The sequence below is a fragment of the Chiloscyllium plagiosum genome, unplaced genomic scaffold (assembly GCF_037043375.1).
Source record: "Chiloscyllium plagiosum isolate Xiang-an unplaced genomic scaffold, Cpla_swu_hap1 HiC_scaffold_5, whole genome shotgun sequence".
Lineage (NCBI taxonomy): Eukaryota > Metazoa > Chordata > Chondrichthyes > Orectolobiformes > Hemiscylliidae > Chiloscyllium > Chiloscyllium plagiosum.
The window spans coordinates 11230216-11253645 of record NW_028270143.1 but is presented as its reverse complement, the minus strand read 5'-3'; the positions used below and the strand labels follow the sequence as shown (position 1 = coordinate 11253645).

The following is a 23430-nucleotide window of genomic DNA, read 5'->3' as shown; positions in this document are numbered from 1 at the left end:
ACATCGTCCAAAGACATTTCTCCCACCTCCAAATGGACCCCACCACCAGGGATATATTTCCCTCCCCACCCATTTCTGCCTTCCGCAAAGACCGTTCCCTCTGTAACTACCTGGTCAGGCCCATGCCCCCCAACAACCCATCCTCCCTTCCTGGCTCCCTCCCCTGCCACCGCAGGAATTGCAAAACCTGCGGCCACACCTCCTCCCTCACCTCCATCCAAGGCCCCAAAGGAGCATTCCACATCCATCAAAGTTTTACCTGTACATCCACCAATATCATTTGCAGGACTTTGCAGGTTCGACAGAGCTGTGTTTGCATTTGTCGTTTCTGGTGACAGTTGATCAGTCTGGTTTTTTGTTTTTTCCTTCTTAGCAATTTGATATAACTGAGTGGTTTCCTCAGCCATTTCAGAGACATATAGGTGGGTCTGAAGTCACACATAGGCAGTTTGTTGGTATCAGGTAATGAGTTTGTTTAAAGTCCACATAGTTTGGCCATTCACGTAGTGACCATTTCACATCAGCAACTTTTGGGTCTTTGTACGTCCTGAACTATTACAGCGTTGGGAATCATTTACATTTGAATTGGTGTTTCTTTAACTTTGGGAATAAACCGATTAGACATTTAAAAGTAACGAGAGCTCCCTCCACAGTTGTGGCAATGTACTTTAGCTTTTAAAGTCACAATGTCCATGTTACACAGCAGCTTGAATGATTAAATCTCGGTAACTTCCCTCAAGCCTGGATCTACATTTCTGGAGTTTAGATTGATCATGTCTCTTCAAACATCTCGCTACTTGTTTATCTTTAGAATCCAATTCTCCTGAAATGTTTGTTTCTAAATCACAGTGAGCAGCATCTGAAATTAAAATAAATCCTCCCAAATCTCTGAACAACTGCCCAACTCTTTAAATCCTTCAACTTTGCGACATTTTTAACCCCAAAGTCTGTCCAACCAATGCAGAATTCGTTACAATTACTCCAACATTTAAACACATTCATTTGTTTCACACAGAGGTGGAAAAGCCGAGCATGTGCTTTGAAAATAAATGAAAACAGACAAATCAATCGTGACAGCCTCAGCAGCAAATTGCTTTAAAACCATATCCACAATGTCCCAGAAAGGGAACACACTTGGAAGTGACAGACGATGACACGCAAACCACAAAACTACAGAAGCTGCTTCTCGCTCTAAATGGTTTTAACGGAGTGTTACAGATTGAGCAGCAACCTGTAACAGTCCGTCTCTGGCGCGTATTCACCGAGAGTAATTGATTTCTCTCTGCTCCTGTAACTTGTCTTTACAACTACCTGGGATTCAGTCACATCATGCATGTCTTGCCCTGAACTCGTCTTTCGACTGCAGACCCCGGTAGTTGGCCTCTTTCTCTCTCTCTCTCTCCTGCTCTATTTGAATATTTTCTCATTCAGCTCCCTCCTTTCATCGATATTGCAGACTTCTGGAACCTCACTTTGCCAGCTCACTGATCTGTTCGGCAGTTCTGAATCAGTCTGAATCAGTTCTGGAATAGATCCTCCACAAAGAGACAAACATCGACACAGAAACACACAAACTAGATTTCCTCTTTTGTCTTTTCCAAAGTACTGAGACAGCCGCGGTAGTTGCACGAAGATAATTTCTCCCAGCCTTTGCCAGACTCCTGTGTGAGTCGAGATTAGAGTGATGCTGGAAAGGCACAGCAGGTCAGGGCAGCATCCGAGGAGCAGGAAAATCGACGTTTCGGGCAAAAGCCCTTCATCAGGAATAGAGGCAGGGTGTCTGCAGAGTGGAGAGATAAATGAGAGGGGTGTGGGGGGTGGGGAGAAAGTAGCATAGAGTACAATGGGTGAATGGGGGTGGGGATGGAGGTTATAGGTCAGAGAGGAGGGTGGTGTGGATAGGTGGAAAGGAAGATAGGCAGATCGGACAGGTGCTGAACTGGAAGTCTGGAGCTGGGGTGAGGTGGGGGAAGGGGAAATGAGGAAACTGGTGAAATCCACATTGATGCCATGGGGTTGAAGTGTTCCAAGGCGGAAGACGAGGCGTTCTTCCTCCAGACGTCGGGTGGTGAGCCAGCGGTGTTGGAGGAGACCCAGGACGTGCATATCCTCGGCAAAGTGGGAGGGGGAGTTGAAATGTTGGGCGGTGTGGTTGATTGGTGCAGGTGTCCCGGAAATGTTCCTTAAAGCGCTCTGCTAGGAGGCATCCAGTCTCCCCAATGTAGAGGAGACTGCATCGGGAGCAACGGATACAATAAATGATATTGGTGGATGTGCAGGTAAAACGTTGATGGATGTGGAGGGCTCCTTTAGGGCCTTGGATGGAGGTGAGGGAGGAGGTGTGGGCGCAGGTTTTGCAATTCCTGCGGTGGCAAGGGAAGGTGCCAGGAAGTGGGGAGGATGGATTGTTGGGGGGGCGTGGACCTGACCAGGTGGTCACGGAGGGAACGGTCTTTGCGGAAAGAGGAAATAAGTAGGGAGGGAAATATATCCCTGGTGGTGGGGTCCGTTTGGAGGTGGCGGAAATGTCATTGGATGCTGTGGTTTATGCGAAGGTTGGTAGGTGAGCACCAGAGGGTTCTGTCCTTGTTAAGGGTGGAGGGGTGGGGTTTGAGGATGGAGTGGCGGGATGTGGACGAGATGCATTGGAGGGCGTCTTCAACCATTTGGGAAGGGAAATTGCGATCTCTAAAGAAGGAGGCCATCTGGTGTGTTCTGTGGTGGAACTGGTCCTCCTGGGAGTAGATATGGCGGAGGTGGAAGAATTGGGAATACGGGATGGCATTTTTGCGGGAGGTAGGGTGGGAAGAGGTGTAATCCAGGTAGCTGTGGGAGTCGGTGGTTTTGTAAAAATGTCAGTGTGACGTGAGTCGTCATTAATGGAGATGGAGAGGTCCAGGAAGGGGAAGGAAGTGTCAGAGATGGTCCAGGTAAATTTAAGATCGGGGTGGAATGTGTTGGTGAAGTTGATGAATTGCTCAACCTCCTCGCGGTAGCACGAGATGGCGCCAATGCAGTCATTAATGTAGCGGAGGAAGAGGTGGGGAGTGGTGCCGGTGTAACTATGGAAGATGGACTGTTCTACGTAGCCAACAGAGACAGGCATAGCAGGGCTCCATATGGGTGCCCATTGCTACCCCTTTGGTCTGGAGGATGTGGGAGGATTTGAAGGAGAAATTGTTAAGGGTGAGGACCAGTTCAGCCAAACAAATGTCGGTGGAAGGGTAGCGTTGGGGACGTTGGGAGGAGAAGAAATGGAGGGCTTGGAACCCCTGGTCATGGCGGATGGAGGTGTAGAGGGATTGGATATCTATGGTGAAGATGATGCGTTGGGAACCGGGGAAGCGGAGGTCTTGGAGGAGGTGGAGGGCATGGGTGGTGTCTCGAATGTATGTGGGGAGTTCCTGGACTAGGGAGGATAGGACAGTGTCAAGGTAGGTAGAGACGAGTTCAGTGGGCAGGAGCATGCTGAGACAATGTGTCGGCCGGGTTGGTCAGGCTTGTGGATCTTGGGAGGGAGGTAGAACAGGGCATTGCGGGGTTCCTGGACTATGAGTTTGGAAGCTGTGGGTGGGAGAGCTCCTGAGCTGATGACGTTCTGTATGGTCTGGGAGATGACAGTTTGGTGCTGGGGGTGGGGTCATGGTTGAGGGGGATGTAGGAGGAAGTGACTTTGAGTTGACATCTGGCTTCAGCAATGTAGAGGTCAGTGCGCCAAACTACCACTACACCCCCTTTATCTGCTGGTTTGATGGTGAGGTTGGGATTGGAGCAGAGGGAGTGGAGGGCTGTGTGTTGTGAGGGTGAGAGGTTGGAATGGGGGAGAGGGTAGATAGGTTGAAGAGGTTAATGTCTCGGTGGCAGTTGGAAATGAAGAGATCGAGGGCAAGCAATAGGCCAACACGGGGTGTCCAGGTAGATGGATTATGTTGGAGGTAGGCAAAGGGGTCCTCAGAGGGTGGGCGGGAGTCCTGATTGTAAAAGTAAGCACGGAGGTGGAGGCGGCGGAAGAAGTGTTTGATGTCACGGCGTGTACTAAATTCTTTGATGCGTGGGCGGAGGGGGATAAAGGTGAGGCCTTTGCTGAGGACTGATTGTTCCTCCTCAGTGATGGGGAGGTCAGGGAGAATGGTGAAAACTCGACAGGGCTGGGAGCTAGGACCTGGTGTAGGTGTGGAGCTGGGAGTGAGGGTGAAGCCTGTATCTGGAGTGGGCATGGTGTTAGGGGGAATGGGGGTGGAGTCATGAGCAGGGGTGATTTCCCCTCAGGGTTCTGTGGGGCAGGGATGGTGACAGTGGGATCTGTGAGCGGTGTGTCAGCAGAATGCAGGTGAGTGGTGTTGGTGGGGCCAGAAGTGGTGGAGAACATGGCAGGAAGGGCAGAAGTCACTGAGCGTGTGACATCAGCGATGATGTGAGGTGTGGAAGTGATGTCATGTGTGGTGCATGAGGAATAGTGAGCGGCGGAAGTGACTGTGGAAGCGGCCATGCTGAGGGCGGAAGTGACGTCTTTCAACACCATCTCAAACATCAAAAACTGTAAGTACAACAAACTTTTATATACACCCTTTCATAACCAGCACTCTTCAAAAATTCCAGAGGATTCCTCTGGCCTCTGGAACTGCTCAGACGCCATTAGCCATGTGGCTGCTGCATCTACCATCCCCACGGTGATGGATGACCCAATTCCCAATATCCCAGCCTCTGCCGTATCTGCTCCCAGGAGGACCAGTTCCACCACAGAACACACCAGATGGCCTCCTTCTTTAGAGACCGCATTTTCCCTTCCCACCTGGTTGAAGATGCCCTCCAACGCATCTCGTCCACATCTCGCTCCTCCGCCCTCAAACCCCACCCCTCCAACCGTAACAAGGACAGAACCCATCGGTGCTCACCTTGCACTCCACCAACCTTTGCATAAACCACATCGTCCAAAGACATTTCTCCCACCTCCAAATGGACCCCACCACCAGGGATATATTTCCCTCCCCACCCATTTCTGCCTTCCGCAAAGACCGTTCCCTCTGTAACTACCTGGTCAGGTCCATGCCCCCCAACAACCCATCCTCCCTTCCTGGCTCCCTCCCCTGCCACCACAGGAATTGCAAAACCTGCGGCCACACCTCCTCCCTCACCTCCATCCAAGGAGCATTCCACATCCATCAAAGTTTTACCTGTACATCCACCAATATCATTTGCAGGACTTTGCAGGTTCGACAGAGCTGTGTTTGCATTTGTCGTTTCTGGTGACAGTTGATCAGTCTGATTTTTGATTTTTCCTTCTTAGCAATTTGATATAACTGAGTGGTTTCCTCAGCCATTTCAGAGACACATAGGTGGGTCTGAAGTCACACGTAGGCAGTTTGTTGGTATCAGGTAATGAGTTTGTTTAAAGTCCACATAGTTTGGCCATACACGGAGTAACCATTTCACATCAGCAACTTGTGGTTCTTTGTACGTCCTGAACTATTACAGCCTTGGGAATCATTTACATTTGAATTGATGTTTCTTTAACTTTGGGAATAAACCGATTAGACATTTAAAAGTAACGAGAGCTCCCTCCACAGTTGTGGCAATGTACTTTAGCTTTTAAAGTCACAATGTCCATGTTACACAGCAGCTTGAATGATTAAATCTCGGTAACTTCCCTCAAGCCTGGATCTACATTTCTGGAGTTTAGATTGATCATGTCTCTTCAAACATCTCGCTACTTGTTTATCTTTGGAATCCAATTCTCCTGAAATGTTTGTTTCTAAATCACAGTGAGCAGCATCTGAAATTAAAATAATTCCTCCCAAATCTCTGAACAACTGCCCAACTCTTTAAATCCTTCAACTTTGCGACAATTTTAACCCCAAAGTCTGTCCAACCAATGCAGAATTCGTTACAATTACTCCAACATTTAAACACATTCATTTGTTTCACACAGAGGTGGAAAAGCCGAGCATGTGCTTTGAAAATAAATGAAAACAGACAAATCAATCGTGACAGCCTCAGCAGCAAATTGCTTTAAAACCATATCCACAATGTCCCAGAAAGGGAACACACTTGGAAGTGACAGACGATGACACGCAAACCACAAAACTACAGAAGCTGCTTCTCGCTCGAAATGGTTTTAACGGAGTGTTACAGATTGAGCAGCAACCTGTAACAGTCCGTCTCTGGCGCGTATTCACCGAGAGTAATTGATTTCTCTCTGCTCCTGTAACTTGTCTTTACAACTACCTGGGATTCAGTCACATCATGCATGTCTTGCCCTGAACTCGTCTTTCGACTGCAGACCCCGGTAGGTGGCCTCTTTCTCTCTCTCTCTCTCTCCTGCTCTATTTGAATATTTTCTCATTCAGCTCCCTCCTTTCATCGATATTGCAGACTTCTGGAACCTCACTTTGCCAGCTCACTGATCTGTTCGGCAGTTCTGAATCAGTCTGAATCAGTTCTGGAATAGATCCTCCACAAAGAGACAAACATCGACACAGAAACACACAAACTAGATTTCCTCTTTTGTCTTTTCCAAAGTACTGAGACAGCCGCGGTAGTTGCACGAAGATAATTTCTCCCAGCCTTTGCCAGACTCCTGTGTGAGTCGAGATTAGAGTGATGCTGGAAAGGCACAGCAGGTCAGGGCAGCATCCGAGGAGCAGGAAAATCGACGTTTCGGGCAAAAGCCCTTCATCAGGAATAGAGGCAGGGTGTCTGCAGAGTGGAGAGATAAATGAGAGGGGTGTGGGGGGTGGGGAGAAAGTAGCATAGAGTACAATGGGTGAATGGGGGTGGGGATGGAGGTTATAGGTCAGAGAGGAGGGTGGTGTGGATAGGTGGAAAGGAAGATAGGCAGATCGGACAGGTGCTGAACTGGAAGTCTGGAGCTGGGGTGAGGTGGGGGAAGGGGAAATGAGGAAACTGGTGAAATCCACATTGATGCCATGGGGTTGAAGTGTTCCAAGGCGGAAGACGAGGCGTTCTTCCTCCAGACGTCGGGTGGTGAGCCAGCGGTGTTGGAGGAGACCCAGGACGTGCATATCCTCGGCAAAGTGGGAGGGGGAGTTGAAATGTTGGGCGGTGTGGTTGATTGGTGCAGGTGTCCCGGAAATGTTCCTTAAAGCGCTCTGCTAGGAGGCATCCAGTCTCCCCAATGTAGAGGAGACTGCATCGGGAGCAACGGATACAATAAATGATATTGGTGGATGTGCAGGTAAAACGTTGATGGATGTGGAGGGCTCCTTTAGGGCCTTGGATGGAGGTGAGGGAGGAGGTGTGGGCGCAGGTTTTGCAATTCCTGCGGTGGCAAGGGAAGGTGCCAGGAAGTGGGGAGGATGGATTGTTGGGGGGGCGTGGACCTGACCAGGTGGTCACGGAGGGAACGGTCTTTGCGGAAAGAGGAAATAAGTAGGGAGGGAAATATATCCCTGGTGGTGGGGTCCGTTTGGAGGTGGCGGAAATGTCATTGGATGCTGTGGTTTATGCGAAGGTTGGTAGGTGAGCACCAGAGGGTTCTGTCCTTGTTAAGGGTGGAGGGGTGGGGTTTGAGGATGGAGTGGCGGGATGTGGACGAGATGCATTGGAGGGCGTCTTCAACCATTTGGGAAGGGAAATTGCGATCTCTAAAGAAGGAGGCCATCTGGTGTGTTCTGTGGTGGAACTGGTCCTCCTGGGAGTAGATATGGCGGAGGTGGAAGAATTGGGAATACGGGATGGCATTTTTGCGGGAGGTAGGGTGGGAAGAGGTGTAATCCAGGTAGCTGTGGGAGTCGGTGGTTTTGTAAAAATGTCAGTGTGACGTGAGTCGTCATTAATGGAGATGGAGAGGTCCAGGAAGGGGAAGGAAGTGTCAGAGATGGTCCAGGTAAATTTAAGATCGGGGTGGAATGTGTTGGTGAAGTTGATGAATTGCTCAACCTCCTCGCGGTAGCACGAGATGGCGCCAATGCAGTCATTAATGTAGCGGAGGAAGAGGTGGGGAGTGGTGCCGGTGTAACTATGGAAGATGGACTGTTCTACGTAGCCAACAGAGACAGGCATAGCAGGGCTCCATATGGGTGCCCATTGCTACCCCTTTGGTCTGGAGGATGTGGGAGGATTTGAAGGAGAAATTGTTAAGGGTGAGGACCAGTTCAGCCAAACAAATGTCGGTGGAAGGGTAGCGTTGGGGACGTTGGGAGGAGAAGAAATGGAGGGCTTGGAACCCCTGGTCATGGCGGATGGAGGTGTAGAGGGATTGGATATCTATGGTGAAGATGATGCGTTGGGAACCGGGGAAGCGGAGGTCTTGGAGGAGGTGGAGGGCATGGGTGGTGTCTCGAATGTATGTGGGGAGTTCCTGGACTAGGGAGGATAGGACAGTGTCAAGGTAGGTAGAGACGAGTTCAGTGGGCAGGAGCATGCTGAGACAATGTGTCGGCCGGGTTGGTCAGGCTTGTGGATCTTGGGAGGGAGGTAGAACAGGGCATTGCGGGGTTCCTGGACTATGAGTTTGGAAGCTGTGGGTGGGAGAGCTCCTGAGCTGATGACGTTCTGTATGGTCTGGGAGATGACAGTTTGGTGCTGGGGGTGGGGTCATGGTTGAGGGGGATGTAGGAGGAAGTGACTTTGAGTTGACATCTGGCTTCAGCAATGTAGAGGTCAGTGCGCCAAACTACCACTACACCCCCTTTATCTGCTGGTTTGATGGTGAGGTTGGGATTGGAGCAGAGGGAGTGGAGGGCTGTGTGTTGTGAGGGTGAGAGGTTGGAATGGGGGAGAGGGTAGATAGGTTGAAGAGGTTAATGTCTCGGTGGCAGTTGGAAATGAAGAGATCGAGGGCAAGCAATAGGCCAACACGGGGTGTCCAGGTAGATGGATTATGTTGGAGGTAGGCAAAGGGGTCCTCAGAGGGTGGGCGGGAGTCCTGATTGTAAAAGTAAGCACGGAGGTGGAGGCGGCGGAAGAAGTGTTTGATGTCACGGCGTGTACTAAATTCTTTGATGCGTGGGCGGAGGGGGATAAAGGTGAGGCCTTTGCTGAGGACTGATTGTTCCTCCTCAGTGATGGGGAGGTCAGGGAGAATGGTGAAAACTCGACAGGGCTGGGAGCTAGGACCTGGTGTAGGTGTGGAGCTGGGAGTGAGGGTGAAGCCTGTATCTGGAGTGGGCATGGTGTTAGGGGGAATGGGGGTGGAGTCATGAGCAGGGGTGATTTCCCCTCAGGGTTCTGTGGGGCAGGGATGGTGACAGTGGGATCTGTGAGCGGTGTGTCAGCAGAATGCAGGTGAGTGGTGTTGGTGGGGCCAGAAGTGGTGGAGAACATGGCAGGAAGGGCAGAAGTCACTGAGCGTGTGACATCAGCGATGATGTGAGGTGTGGAAGTGATGTCATGTGTGGTGCATGAGGAATAGTGAGCGGCGGAAGTGACTGTGGAAGCGGCCATGCTGAGGGCGGAAGTGACGTCTTTCAACACCATCTCAAACATCAAAAACTGTAAGTACAACAAACTTTTATATACACCCTTTCATAACCAGCACTCTTCAAAAATTCCAGAGGATTCCTCTGGCCTCTGGAACTGCTCAGACGCCATTAGCCATGTGGCTGCTGCATCTACCATCCCCACGGTGATGGATGACCCAATTCCCAATATCCCAGCCTCTGCCGTATCTGCTCCCAGGAGGACCAGTTCCACCACAGAACACACCAGATGGCCTCCTTCTTTAGAGACCGCATTTTCCCTTCCCACCTGGTTGAAGATGCCCTCCAACGCATCTCGTCCACATCTCGCTCCTCCGCCCTCAAACCCCACCCCTCCAACCGTAACAAGGACAGAACCCATTGGTGCTCACCTTGCACTCCACCAACCTTTGCATAAACCACATCGTCCAAAGACATTTCTCCCACCTCCAAATGGACCCCACCACCAGGGATATATTTCCCTCCCCACCCATTTCTGCCTTCCGCAAAGACCGTTCCCTCTGTAACTACCTGGTCAGGTCCATGCCCCCCAACAACCCATCCTCCCTTCCTGGCTCCCTCCCCTGCCACCACAGGAATTGCAAAACCTGCGGCCACACCTCCTCCCTCACCTCCATCCAAGGAGCATTCCACATCCATCAAAGTTTTACCTGTACATCCACCAATATCATTTGCAGGACTTTGCAGGTTCGACAGAGCTGTGTTTGCATTTGTCGTTTCTGGTGACAGTTGATCAGTCTGATTTTTGATTTTTCCTTCTTAGCAATTTGATATAACTGAGTGGTTTCCTCAGCCATTTCAGAGACACATAGGTGGGTCTGAAGTCACACGTAGGCAGTTTGTTGGTATCAGGTAATGAGTTTGTTTAAAGTCCACATAGTTTGGCCATACACGGAGTAACCATTTCACATCAGCAACTTGTGGTTCTTTGTACGTCCTGAACTATTACAGCCTTGGGAATCATTTACATTTGAATTGATGTTTCTTTAACTTTGGGAATAAACCGATTAGACATTTAAAAGTAACGAGAGCTCCCTCCACAGTTGTGGCAATGTACTTTAGCTTTTAAAGTCACAATGTCCATGTTACACAGCAGCTTGAATGATTAAATCTCGGTAACTTCCCTCAAGCCTGGATCTACATTTCTGGAGTTTAGATTGATCATGTCTCTTCAAACATCTCGCTACTTGTTTATCTTTGGAATCCAATTCTCCTGAAATGTTTGTTTCTAAATCACAGTGAGCAGCATCTGAAATTAAAATAATTCCTCCCAAATCTCTGAACAACTGCCCAACTCTTTAAATCCTTCAACTTTGCGACATTTTGAAACCCAAAGTCTGTCCAACCAATGCAGAATTCGTTACAATTACTCCAACATTAAAACACATTCATTTGTTTCACACAGACGTGGAAAAGCCGAGCATGTGCTTTGAAAATAAATGAAAACAGACAAATCAATCGTGACAGCCTCAGCAGCAAATTGCTTTAAAACCATATCCACAATGTCCCAGAAAGGGAACACACTTGGAAGTGACAGACGATGACACGCAAACGACAAAACTACAGAAGCTGCTTCTCGCTCTAAATGGTTTTAACGGAGTGTTACAGATTCAGCAGCAGCCTGTAACAGTCCGTCTCTGGCGCGTATTCACCGAGAGTAATTGATTTCTCTCTGCTCCTGTAACTTGTCTTTACAACTACCTGGGATTCAGTCACATCATGCATGTCTTGCCCTGAACTCGTCTTTCGACTGCAGACCCCGGTAGGTGGTCTCTTTCTCTCTCTCTCTCTCCTGCTCTATTTGAATATTTTCTCATTCAGCTCCCTCCTTTCATCGATATTGCAGACTTCAGGAACCTCACTTTGCCAGCTCACTGATCTGTTCGGCAGTTCTGAATCAGTCTGAATCAGTTCTGGAATAGATCCTCCACAAAGAGACAAACATCGACACAGAAACACACAAACTAGTTTTCCTCTTTTGTCTTTTCCAAAGTACTGAGACAGCCGCGATAGTTGCACGAAGATAATTTCTCCCAGCCTTTGCCAGACTCCTGTGTGAGTCGAGATTAGAGTGGTGCTGGAAAGGCACAGCAGGTCAGGGCAGCATCCGAGGAGCATGAAAATCGACGTTTCGGGCAAAAGCCCTTCATCAGGAATAGAGGCAGGGTGTCTGCAGAGTGGAGAGATAAATGAGAGGGGGGGTGGGGAGAAAGTAGCATAGAGTACAATGGGTGAATGGGGGTGGGGATGGAGGTTATAGGTCTGAGAGGAAGGTGCGGGAAGGGAGCAAAGAGTACAATGGGTGAATGGAGTGGGGAAGAAGGTGTTAGGTCAGAGAGGAGGGTGGTGTGGATAGGTGGAAAGGAAGATAGGCAGGTCGGACAGGTGCTGAACTGGAAGTCTGGAGCTGGGGTGAGGTGGGGGAAGGGGAAATGAGGAAACTGGTGAAATCCACATTGATGCCATGGGGTTGAAGTGTTCCAAGGCGGAAGACGAGGCGTTCTTCCTACAGACGTCGGGTAGTGAGAGAGCGGTGGTGGAGGAGACCCAGGACCTGCATATCCTCGGCAGAGTGGGAGGGGGAGTTGAAATGTTGGGCGGTGTGGTTGATTGGTGCAGGTGTCCCGGAAATGTTCCTTAAAGCGCTCTGCTAGGAGGCATCCAGTCTACCCAATGTAGAGGAGACCGCATCGGGAGCAACGGATACAATAAATGATATTGGTGGATGTGCAGGTAAAACGATGATGGATGTGGAGGGCTCCTTTAGGACCTTGGATGGAGGTGAGGGAGGAGGTGTGGCCGCAGGTTTTGCAATTCCTGCGGTGGCAAGGGAAGGTGCCAGGAAGTGGGGAGGATGGATTGTTGGGGGGGCGTGGACCTGACCAGGTGGTCACGGAGGGAACGGTCTTTGCGGAAAGAGGAAATAAGTAGGGAGGGAAATATATCCTGGTGGTGGGGTCCGTTTGGAGATGGCAGAAATGTCATTGGATGCTGTGGTTTATGCGAAGGTTTGTAGGTGAGCACCAGAGAGTTCTGTCCTTGTTAAGGGTGGAGGGGTGGGGTTTGAGGACGGAGTGGCGGGATGTGGACGAGATGCATTGGAGGGCGTCTTCAACCATATGGGAAGGGAAATTGCGATCTCTAAAGAAGGAGGCCATCTGGTGTGTTCTGTGGTGGAACTGGTCCTCCTGGGAGTAGATATGGCAGAGGTGGAAGAATTGGGAATACGGGATGCCATTTTTGCAGGAGGTAGGGTGGGAAGAGGTGCAATCCAGGTAGCTATGGGAATCGGTGGGTTTGTAAAAATGTCAGTGTCAAGTGAGTCATCATTAATGGAGATGGAGAGGTCCAGGAAGGGGTAGGAAGTGTCAGAGATGGTCCAGGTAAATTTTAGATCGGGGTGGAATGTGTTGGTGAAGTTGATGAATTGCTCAACCTCCTCGCGGTAGCACGTGATGGCGCCAATGCAGTCATTAATGTAGCGGAGGAAGAGGTGGGGTGTGGTGCCGGTGAAACTATGGAAGATGGACTGTTCTACGTAGCCAACAGAGACAGGCATAGCTGGGCTCCATATGGGTGCCCATTGCTACCCCTTTGGTCTGGAGGATGTGGGAGGATTTGAAGGAGAAATTGTTAAGGGTGAGGACCAGTTCAGCCAAACAAATGTCGGTGGAAGGGTAGTGTTGGGGACGTTGGGAGGAGAAGAAATGGAGGGCTTGGAACCCCTGGTCATGGCAGATGGAGATGTAGAGGGATTGGATATCCATGGTGAAGATGAGGCGTTGGGAACCGGGGAAGCGGAAGTCTTGGAGGAGGTGGAGGGCATGGGTGGTGTCTCGAATGTATGTGGGGAGTTCCTGGACTAGGGAGGATAGGACAGTGTCAAGGTAGGTAGAGACGAGTTCAGTGGGCAGGAGCATGCTGAGACAATGTGTCGGCCGGGTTGGTCAGGCTTGTGGATCTTGGGAAGGAGGTAGAACAGGGCAGTGCGGGGTTCCTGGTCTATGAGTTTGGAAGCTGTGGGTGGGAGATCTCCTGAGCTGATGAGGTTCTGTATGGTGGGAGATGACAGTTTGGTGCTGGGGGTGGGGTCATGGTTGAGGGGGCTGCAGGAGGAAGTGTCTTTGAGTTGACATCTGGCTTCAGCAATGTAGAGGTCAGTGTGCCAAACTACCACTACACCCCCTTTATCTGCTGGTTTGATGGTGAGGTTGGGATTGGAGCAGAGGGAGTGGAGGGCTGTGTGTTGTGAGGGTGAGAGGTTGGAATGGGGGAGAGGGTAGATAGGTTGAAGAGGTTATTGTCTCGGTGGCAGTTGGAAATGAAGAGATCGAGAGCAAGCAATAGGCCAACACGGGGTGTCCAGTTAGATGGAGTGTGTTGGAGGTGGGCAAAGGGGTCCTCAGAGGGTGGGCGGGAGTCCTGATTGTAAAAGTAAGCACGGAGGTGGAGGCGGCAGAAGAAGTGTTTGATGTCACGGCGTGTACTAAATTCATTGATGCGTGGGCGGAGAGGGATAAAGTTGAGGCCTTTGCTGAGGACTGATTGTTCCTCCTCAGTGAGCGGGAGGTCAGGGAGAATGGTGAAAACCCGACAGGGCTGGGAGCTAGCACCTGGTGTAGGTGTGGAGCTGGGAGTGAGGGTGAAGCCCGTATCTGGAGTGGGCGTGGTGTTAGGGGGAATGGGGGAGGAGTCATGAGCAGGGGTGATTTCCCCTCAGGGTTCTGTGGGGCAGGGATGGTGACAGTGGGATCTGTGAGGGGTGTGTCAGCAGAATGCAGGTGAGTGGTGTTGGTGGGGTCAGAAGTGGTGGAGAACAAGGCGGGGGGGCAGAAGTCACTGAGTGTGTGACATCAGCGATGATGTGAGGTGTGGAAGTGATGTCATGTGTGGTGCATGAGGAATAGTGAGCGGCGGAAGTGATGTCTTTCAACACCATCTCAAACATCAAAAACTGTAAGTACAACAAACTTTTATATACACCCTTTCATAACCAGCACTCTTCAAAATTTCCAGAGGTTTCCTCCGGCCTCTGGAACTGCTCAGACGCCATTAGCCATGTGGCTGCTGCATCTACCATCCCCACGGTGATGGATGACCCAATTCCCAATATCCCCACCTTTGCCGTATCTGCTCCCAGGAGAACCAGTTCCACCACAGAACACACCAGATGGCCTCCTTCTTTAGAGACCACATTTTCCCTTCCCACCTGGTTGAAGATGCCCTCCAACGCATCTCGTCCACATCTTGCCCCTCCGCCCTCAAACCCCACCCCTCCAACCGTAACAAGGACAGAACCCATCGGTGCTCACCTTCCACTCCACCAACCTTTGCATAAACCACATCGTCCAAAGACATTTCTCCCACCTCCAAATGGACCCCACCAACAGGGATATATTTCCCTCCCCACCCATTTCTGCCTTCCGCAAAGACTGTTCCCTCTGTAACTACCTGGTCAGGTCCATGCCCCCCAACAACCCATCCTCCCTTCCTGGCTACCTCCCCTGCCACCGCAGGAATTGCAAAACCTGCGGCCACACCTCCTCCCTCACCTCCATCCAAGGCCCCAAAAGAGCATTCCACATCCATCAAAGTTTTACATGTACATCCACCAATATCATTTGCAGGACTTTGCAGGTTCGACAGAGCTATGTTTGCATTTGTCGTTTCTGGTGACAGTTGATCAGTCTGTTTTTTTGTTTTTTCCTTCTTAGCAATTTGATATAACTGAGTGGTTTCCTCAGCCATTTCAGAGACACATAGGTGGGTCTGAAGTCACACGTAGGCAGTTTGTTGGTATCAGGTAATGAGTTTGTTTAAAGTCCACATAGTTTGGCCATACACGTAGTGACCATTTCACATCAGCAACTTGTGGGTCTTTGTACGTCCTGAACTATTACAGCGTTGGGAATCATTTACATTTGAATTGGTGTTTCTTTAACTTTGGGAATAAACCGATTAGACATTTAAAAGTAACGAGAGCTCTCTCCACAGTTGTGGCAATGTACTTTAGCTTTTAAAGTCACAATGTCCATGTTACACAGCAGCTTGAATGATTAAATCTCGGTAACTTCCCTCAAGCCTGGATCTACATTTCTGGAGTTTAGATTGATCATGTCTCTTCAAACATCTCGCTACTTGTTTATCTTTGGAATCCAATTCTCCTGAAATGTTTGTTTCTAAATCACAGTGAGCAGCATCTGAAATTAAAATAATTCCTCCCAAATCTCTGAACAACTGCCCAACTCTTTAAATCCTTCAACTTTGCGACATTTTAACCCCAAAGTCTGTCCAACCAATGCAGAATTCGTTACAATTACTCCAACATTTAAACACATTCAAATGTTGAGCATGTGCTTTGAAAATAAATGAAAACAGACAAATCAATCGTGACAGCCGAAGCAGCAAACTGCTTTAAAACCATATCCACAATGTTCCAGAAAGGGAACACACTTGGAAGTGACAGACGATGACACGCAAACCACAAAACTACAGAAGCTGCTTCTCGCTCTAAATGGTTTTAACGGAGTGTTAGAGATTCAGCAGCAGCCTGTAACAGTCCGTCTCTGGCGCGTATTCACCGAGAGTAATTGATTTCTCTCTGCTCCTGTAACTTGTCTTTACAACTACCTGGGATTCAGTCACATCATGCATGTCTTGCCCTGAACTCGTCTTTCGACTGCAGACCCCGGGAGGTGGTCTCTTTCTCTCTCTCTCTCCTGCTCTATTTGAATATTTTCTCATTCAGCTCCCTCCTTTCATCGATATTGCAGACTTCAGGAACCTCACTTTGCCAGCTCACTGATCTGTTCGGCAGTTCTGAATCAGCCTGCGCCTCGTTTATCCCTTCCTTTCTGGAATAGATCCTCCTCAAAGAGACAAACATCGACACAGAAACACACAAACTAATCTTCCTCTTTTGTCTTTTCCAAAGTACTGAAACAGCCGCGGTCGTTGCATGAAGATAATTTCTCCCAGCCATTGCCAGACTCCTGTGTGAGTCTAGATTAGAGTGGTGCTGGAAAGGCACAGCAGGTCAAGGCAGCATCCGAGGAGCAGGAAAATCGACGTTTCGGGCAAATGCCCTTCATCAGGAATAGAGGCAGGGTGTCTGCAGATTGGAGAGATAAATGAGAGGGTGGGTGGGGAGAAAGTAGCACAGAGTACAATGGTTGAATGGGGGTGGGGATGGAGGTTATAGGTCTGAGAGGAAGGTGCGGGAAGGTCGCAAAGAGTACAATGTGTGAATGGGGTGGGGAAGAAGGTGTTAGGTCAGAGAGGAGGGTGGTATGGATAGGTGGAAAGGAAGATAGGCAGGTCAGACAGGTGCTGAACTGGAAGTCTGGAGCTGGGGTGAGGTGGGGGAAGGGGAAATGAGGAAACTGGTGAAATCCACATTGATGCCATGGGGTTGAAGTGTTCCAAGGCGGAAGACGAGGCGTTCTTCCTCCAGATGTCGGGTGGTGAGAGAGCGGTGGTGGAGGAGACCCAGGACCTGCATGTCCTCGGCAGAGTGGGAGGGGGAGTTGAAATGTTGGGCGGTGTGGTTGTTTGGTTCGGATGTCCCGGAAATGTTCCCTAAAGCGCTCTGCTAGGAGGCATCCAGTCTCCCCAATGTAGAGGAGACCGCATCGGGAGCAACGGATACAATAAATGATATTGGTGGATGTGCAGGTAAAACTTTGATGAATGTGGAGGGCTCCTTTAGGGCCTTGGATGGAGGTGAGGGAGGAGGTGTGGCCGCAGGTTTTGCAATTCCTGCGGTGGCAAGGGAAGGTGCCAGGAAGTGGGGAGGATGGATTGTTGGGGGGGCGTGGACCTGACCAGGTGGTCACGGAGGGAACGGTCTTTGCGGAAAGAGGAAATAGGTAGGGAGGGAAATATATCCCTGGTGGTGGGGTCCGTTTGGAGGTGGCGGAAATGTTGTTGGATGATGTGGTTTATGCGAAGGTTGGTAGGTGAGCACCGGAGGGTTCTATCCTTGTTAAGGGTGGAGGGATGGGGTTTGAGGGCGGAGTGGTGGAATGTGGACAAGATGCATTGGAGGGCGTCTTCAACCATATGGGAAGGGAAATTGCGATCTCTAAAGAAGGAGACCATCTGGTGTGTTCTGTGGTGGAACTGGTCCTCCTGGGAGTAGATATTGGCGGAGGTGGAAGAATTTGGAATACGGGATAGCATTTTTGCAGGAGGTAGGGTGGGAAGAGGTGTAATCCAGGTAGCTCTGGGAGTCGGTGGGTTTGTAAAAATGTCAGTGTCAAGTGAGTCGTCATTAATGGAGATGGAGAGGTCCAGGAAGGGAAAGGAAATGTCAGAGATGGTCCAGGTAAATTTAAGATCGGGGTGGAATGTGTTGGTGAAGTTGATGAATTGCTCAACCTGCTCACGGGAGCACGAGATGGCGCCAATGCAGTCATCAATGTAGCGGAGGAAGAGGTGGGGAGTGGTGCCGGTGTAACTATGGAAGATGGACTGTTCTACGTAGCCAACAGAGACAGGCATAGCTGGGCTCCATATGGGTGCCCATGGCTACCCCTTTGGTCATTTTTTTTTTAGATTACCTACAGTGTGGAAACAGGGCCTTCGGCCCAACAAGTCCACACCGACCCGCCGAAGCGCAACCCACCCATACCCCTAACCTAACACTACGGGCAATTTAGTATGGCCAATTCACCTGGTCTGGAGGAAGTGGGAGGATTTGAAGGAGAAATTGTTAAGGGTGAGGACCAGTTCAGCCAAACAAGTGTCGGTGGAAGGGTAGTGTTGGGGACGTTGGGAGAAGAAGAAATGGAGGGCTTGGAGGCCCTGGTCATGGTGGATGGAGGTGTAGATGGATTGGATATCCATGGTGAAGATGAGGCGTTGGGGGCCGGGGAAGCGGAAGTCTTGGAGGAGGTGGAGGGCATGGGTGGTGTCTCGAACGTATGTGGGGAGTTCCTCGACTAGGGGGGATAGGACAGTGTCAAGGGAGGTAGAGATGGGTTCAATGGGGCAGGAGCATGCTGAGACAATGGGTCGGCCGGGTTGGTCAGGCTTGTGGATCTTGGGAAGGAGGTAGAACAGGGCAGTGTGGGGTTCCTGGACTATGTGTTTGGAAGCTGTGGGTGGGAGATCTCCTGAGCTGATGAGGTTCTGTATGGTCTGGGAGATGACAGTTTGGTGCTGGGGTTGTGGTCATGGTTGAGGGGGCAGTAGGTGGAAATGTCTTTGAGTTGACATCTGGCTTCAGCAGTGTAGAGGTCAGTGCGCCAAACTACCACTACACCCCCTTTATCTGCTGGTTTGATGGTGAGGTTGGGATTGGAGCAGAGGGAGTGGAGGGCTGTGTGTTGTGAGGGTGAGAGGTTGGAATGGGGGAGGGGATAGATAGGTTGAAGAGGTTAATGTCTCGGTGGCAGTTGGAAATGAAGAGATCGAGAGCAAGCAATAGGCCAACACGGGGTGTCCAGGTAGATGGAGTGTGTTGGAGGTGGGCAAAGGGGTCCTCAGAGGGTGGGCGGGAGTCCTGATTGTAAAAGTAAGCACGGAGTGGAGGCGGCGGAAGAAGTGTTCGATGTCACGGCATGTAGTAAATTCATTGATGCGTGGGCGGAGGGGGATAAAGGTGAGGCCTTTGCTGAGGACTGATTGTTCCTCCTCAGTGAGCGGGAGGTCAGGGAGAATGGTGAAAACTCGACAGGGCTGGGAGCTAGGACCTGGTGTAGGTGTGGAGCTGGGAGCGGGGGTGAAGCCTGTATCTGGAGTGGGCGCGGTGTTAGGGGGAATGCGGGTGGAGTCATGAGCAGGGGTGATTTCCCCTCAGGGTTCTGTGGGGCAGGGATGGTGACAGTGGGATCTGTGAGGGGTGTGTCAGCAGAATGCAGGTGATTGGCGGGATGGGGGCACAAGTCACTGAGCGTGTGACATCAGCGATGATGTGAGGTGTGGAAGTGATGTCATGTGTGGTGCATTAGGAATAGTGAGCGGCGGAAGTGGCTGTGGAAGCGGCCATGATGAGGGCGGAAGTGACGTCTTTCAACACCATCTCAAACATCAAAAACTGTAAGTACAACAAACTTTTATATACCCCCTTTCATAACCAGCACTCTTCAAAAATTCCAGAGGATTCCTCCGCCCTCTGGAACTGCTCAGACGCCATTAGCCATGTGGCTGCTGCATCTACCATCCCCACGGTGATGGATGACCCAATTCCCAATATCTCCGCCTCTGCCGTATCTGCTCCCAGGAGGACCAGTTCCACCGCAGAACACACCAGATGGCCTCCTTCTTTAGAGACTGCATTTTCCCTTCCCACCTGATTGAAGATGCCCTCCAACGCATCTCGTCCACATCTTGCCCCTCCGTCCTCAAAGCCCACCCCTCCAACCCGTAACAAGGACAGAACCCATCGGTGCTCACCTTCCACTCCACCAACCTTTGCATAAACCACATCATCCAAAGACATTTCTCCCACCTCCAAACGGACCCCACCACCAGGGATATATTTCCCTCCCCACCCATTTCTGCCTTCCGCAAAGACCGTTCCCCCTGTAACTACCTGGTCAGGTCCATGCCCCCTAACAACCCATCCTCCCTTCCTGGCTCCCTCCCCTGCCACCACAGGAATTGAAAAACCTGCGGCCATACCTCCTCCGTCACCTCCATCCAAGGCCCTAAAGGAGCATTCCACATCCATCAAAGTTTTACCTGCACATCCACCAATATCATTTATTGTATCCATTGCTCCCGATGCAGTCTCCTCTACATTGGGGAGACTAGACGCCTCCTAGCAGAGCGCTTTAGGAAACATCTCCTGAACACCCGCACCAATCAACCACACCGCCCTGTGGCCCAACATTTCAACTCCCCCTCCCACTCTGCTGAGGACATGCAGGTCCTGAGTCTCCTCCACCGCCACTCCCTCACCACCCAACGCCTGGAGGAAGAACGCCTCGTCTTCCGCCTTGGAACACTTCAACCCCATGGCATCAATGTGGTTTTCACCAGTTTCCTCATTTCCCCTTCCCCCACCTCACCCCAGCTCTGGACTTCCAGCTCAGCACCTGTCCTCATGACCAGTCCGAGCTGCCTATCTTCCTTTCCACCTATCCACTCCACCCTCCTCTCTGACCTATAACCTCCATCCCCACCCCCATTCACCCATTGTACTCTATGCTACTTTCTCCCCACTCCCCCTCTCATTTATCTCTCCACTCTGCAGACACCCTGCCTCTCTTCCTGATGAAGGGCTTTTGCCCGAAACGTCGATTTTCCTGCTCCTCGGATGCTGCCCTGACCTTATGTGCCTTTCCAGCATCACTCTAATCTAGACTCACATAGGAGTCTGGCAAAGGCTGGGAGAAATTATCTTCATGCAACTACCGCGGCTGTCTCAGTACTTTGGAAAAGGCAAAAGAGGAAGATTAGTTTGTGTGTTTCTGTGTCGATGTTTGTCTCTTTGAGGAGGATCTATTCCAGAAAGGAAGGGATAAACGAGGCGCAGGCTGATTCAGAACTGCCGAACAGATCAGTGAGCTGGCAAAGTGAGGTTCCTGAAGTCTGCAATTTCGATGAAAGGAGGGAGCTGAATGAGAAAATATTCAAATAGAGCAGGAGAGAGAGAGAGAAAGAGGCCACCTACCGGGGTGTGCAGTCGAAAGACGAGTTCAGGGCAAGACATGCATGATGTGACTGAATCCCAGGTAGTTGTAAAGACAAGTTACAGGAGCAGAGAGAAATCAATTACTCTCGGTGAATACGCGCCAGAGACGGACTGTTACAGGCTGCTGCTGAATCTCTAACACTCCGTTAAAATCATTTAGAGCGAGAAGCAGCTTCTGTAGTTTTATCGTTTGCGTGTCATCGTCTGTCACTTCCAAGTGTGTTCCCTTTCTGGGACATTGTGGATATGGTTTTCAAGCAGTTTGCTGCTGAGGCTGTCACGATTGATTTGTCTGTTTTCATTTATTTTCAAAGCACATGCTCGGCTTTTCCACCTCTGTGAAACAAATGAATGTGTTTTAATGTTGGAGTAATTGTAACGAATTCTGCATTGGTTGGACAGACTTTGGGATTAAAAATGTCGCAAAGTTTAAGGATTTAAAGAGTTGGGCAGTTGTTCAGAGATTTGGGAGGATTTATTTTTATTTCAGATGCTGCTCATTGTGATTTAGAAACAAACATTTCAGGAGAATTGGATTCCAAAGATAAACAAGTAGCGAGATGTTTGAAGAGACATGATCAATCTAAACTCCTGAAATGTAGATCCAGGCTTGAGGGAAGTTACCGAGATTTAATCATTCAAGCTGCTGTGTAACATGGACATTGTGACTTTAAAAGCTCAAGTACATTGCCACAACTGTGGAGGGAGCTCTCGTTACTTTTAAATGTCTAATCGGTTTATTCCCAAAGTTAAAGAAACACCAATTCAAATGTAAATGATTCCCAACGCCGTAATAGTTCAGGACGTACAAAGACCCAAAAGTTGCTGATGTGAAATGGTTACTACTTGTGTGGCCAAACTATGTGGACTTTAAACAAACTCATTACCTGATAGCAACAAACTGCCTATGTGTGACTTCAGACCTACCTATGTGCCTCTGAAATGGCTGAGGAAACCACTCAGTTATATCAAATTGCTAAGAAGGAGAAAACAAAAAACCAGATTGATCAACTGTCACCAGAAACGACAAATGCAAACATAGCTCTGTCGAACCTGCAAAGTCCTCCTTACTAGCCCCTGGATGTTGGTGCCAAAATTGGGAAAGCTGCCTTACAGACTAATCAAGCACAAGCCTGGCGTATGTATACTTACAGATTCATACCTGGCACAAAACATTCCAGACCAACACCAACACCATCCCTGAAGACCTGGTGGCACTAACAAAGACAATTAAGAGAGAACAAAAATAGAAACTGCTGGGAAAAACACTGGTCTGGCAGCATCTGTTGAGAGAAATCGGGAGTTAACATTTTGGCTCCAGAGACCCTTCCTCAGAACTGATGATAGTGAGGAAAAAATGTTTTTTTTAATGCATAAGATAGAGTGGGGGGAGGGGGTAAGGTGTAAAGGATAGGTGAAAATAGAGCCAGGATAGAAGAGTGGATAACTCTCTGACAGAAGAGTGGATAACAATCAGCCGAGGAGGATGAATAGCACCACTCTAATCTCGACTCTGGTTTCCAGCATCTGCAGTCCTTGTTTTTACCCAGACTCCTGTGTGAGTTTGTTTTGGCTCCTCTTCACCCGCTCCCCTCCCCAGATCTGTTGCTTTTCTCACAGGACCCTGAGATTCCCAATCGTTTTCTTCGTTTTATCTATTAAAGTTGTTCTTTAATCCACCTGAAATGCAGTTACTGAGACCCTGGCTCTCCAACTAAAGGTGTCATCTTAGACATGGCTCTCATTTCGCTCCTTAACCACCACCCCAAAAATGTCCTTCACCTCCGGCTCTGTCCCACGACGATTCTCGATCCTGTCCCACAAAGGTTTCTTGATCCAGCCGCTGCTGATTCTGGATCTGAATTGTGGACGTGGGTTCACTGAGATGGCGGATCCGCCCAACTATGTGTTTGTCTCCTGATATGCCTCCGCCTTCAATTTCACTGCCGACTGTCCTCAAATCTCGCTGCCTGACAGACTTCAGCCTTCCTTTGTGAAGGAAATAAAGGCACTCCTTCCTTTCTGCGTCTCCTCGCTTCAAAGTGCCAGCTCCGAGAGCTCTATCCTGTTTACTCTGCCAATTGGTGGATTCTAACATGATATTATAGCCAGAGGCAGTTTACTGAAAAAAAACAGGGCAACGGATCTATCCTCCACCGACCAACAGACTGTCTCCCTGAGCTTCATTTGAGTCACATATTACTGCACTTTACATTGTGTAACCTGGTTATAAGGTTTCTCTGGTATCATAATGTGCAATGAGTACACAGTTTGCAAAGTCCTTAACATATATCTGCTTAATGTGCTGTATTCTCCTATCATGATGGACTTTCCTCAGCCCTGACTCCC

At 49.8% G+C, this 23430-nt stretch overlaps 1 protein-coding gene across 5 annotated transcripts in view; it reads right to left on the bottom strand.

The window, feature by feature from the left end:
- Positions 1-23430, bottom strand: part of LOC122548194 (antizyme inhibitor 2-like) — a 125429-nt gene that overhangs the window by 85370 nt on the left and 16629 nt on the right. The window contains exon 1 of one of the 5 annotated variants that reach the window (XM_087986997.1): positions 260-1203. The exons of 2 other annotated variants lie outside the window; for them this stretch is intronic. The gene's annotated coding sequence lies outside the window, so the exon portion shown is untranslated. Of the gene's footprint in view, positions 1-259; positions 1204-23430 lie in introns of those variants that run through there. 2 more of the 5 variants (XM_087986992.1, XM_087986998.1) reach the window with 2 other exon arrangements.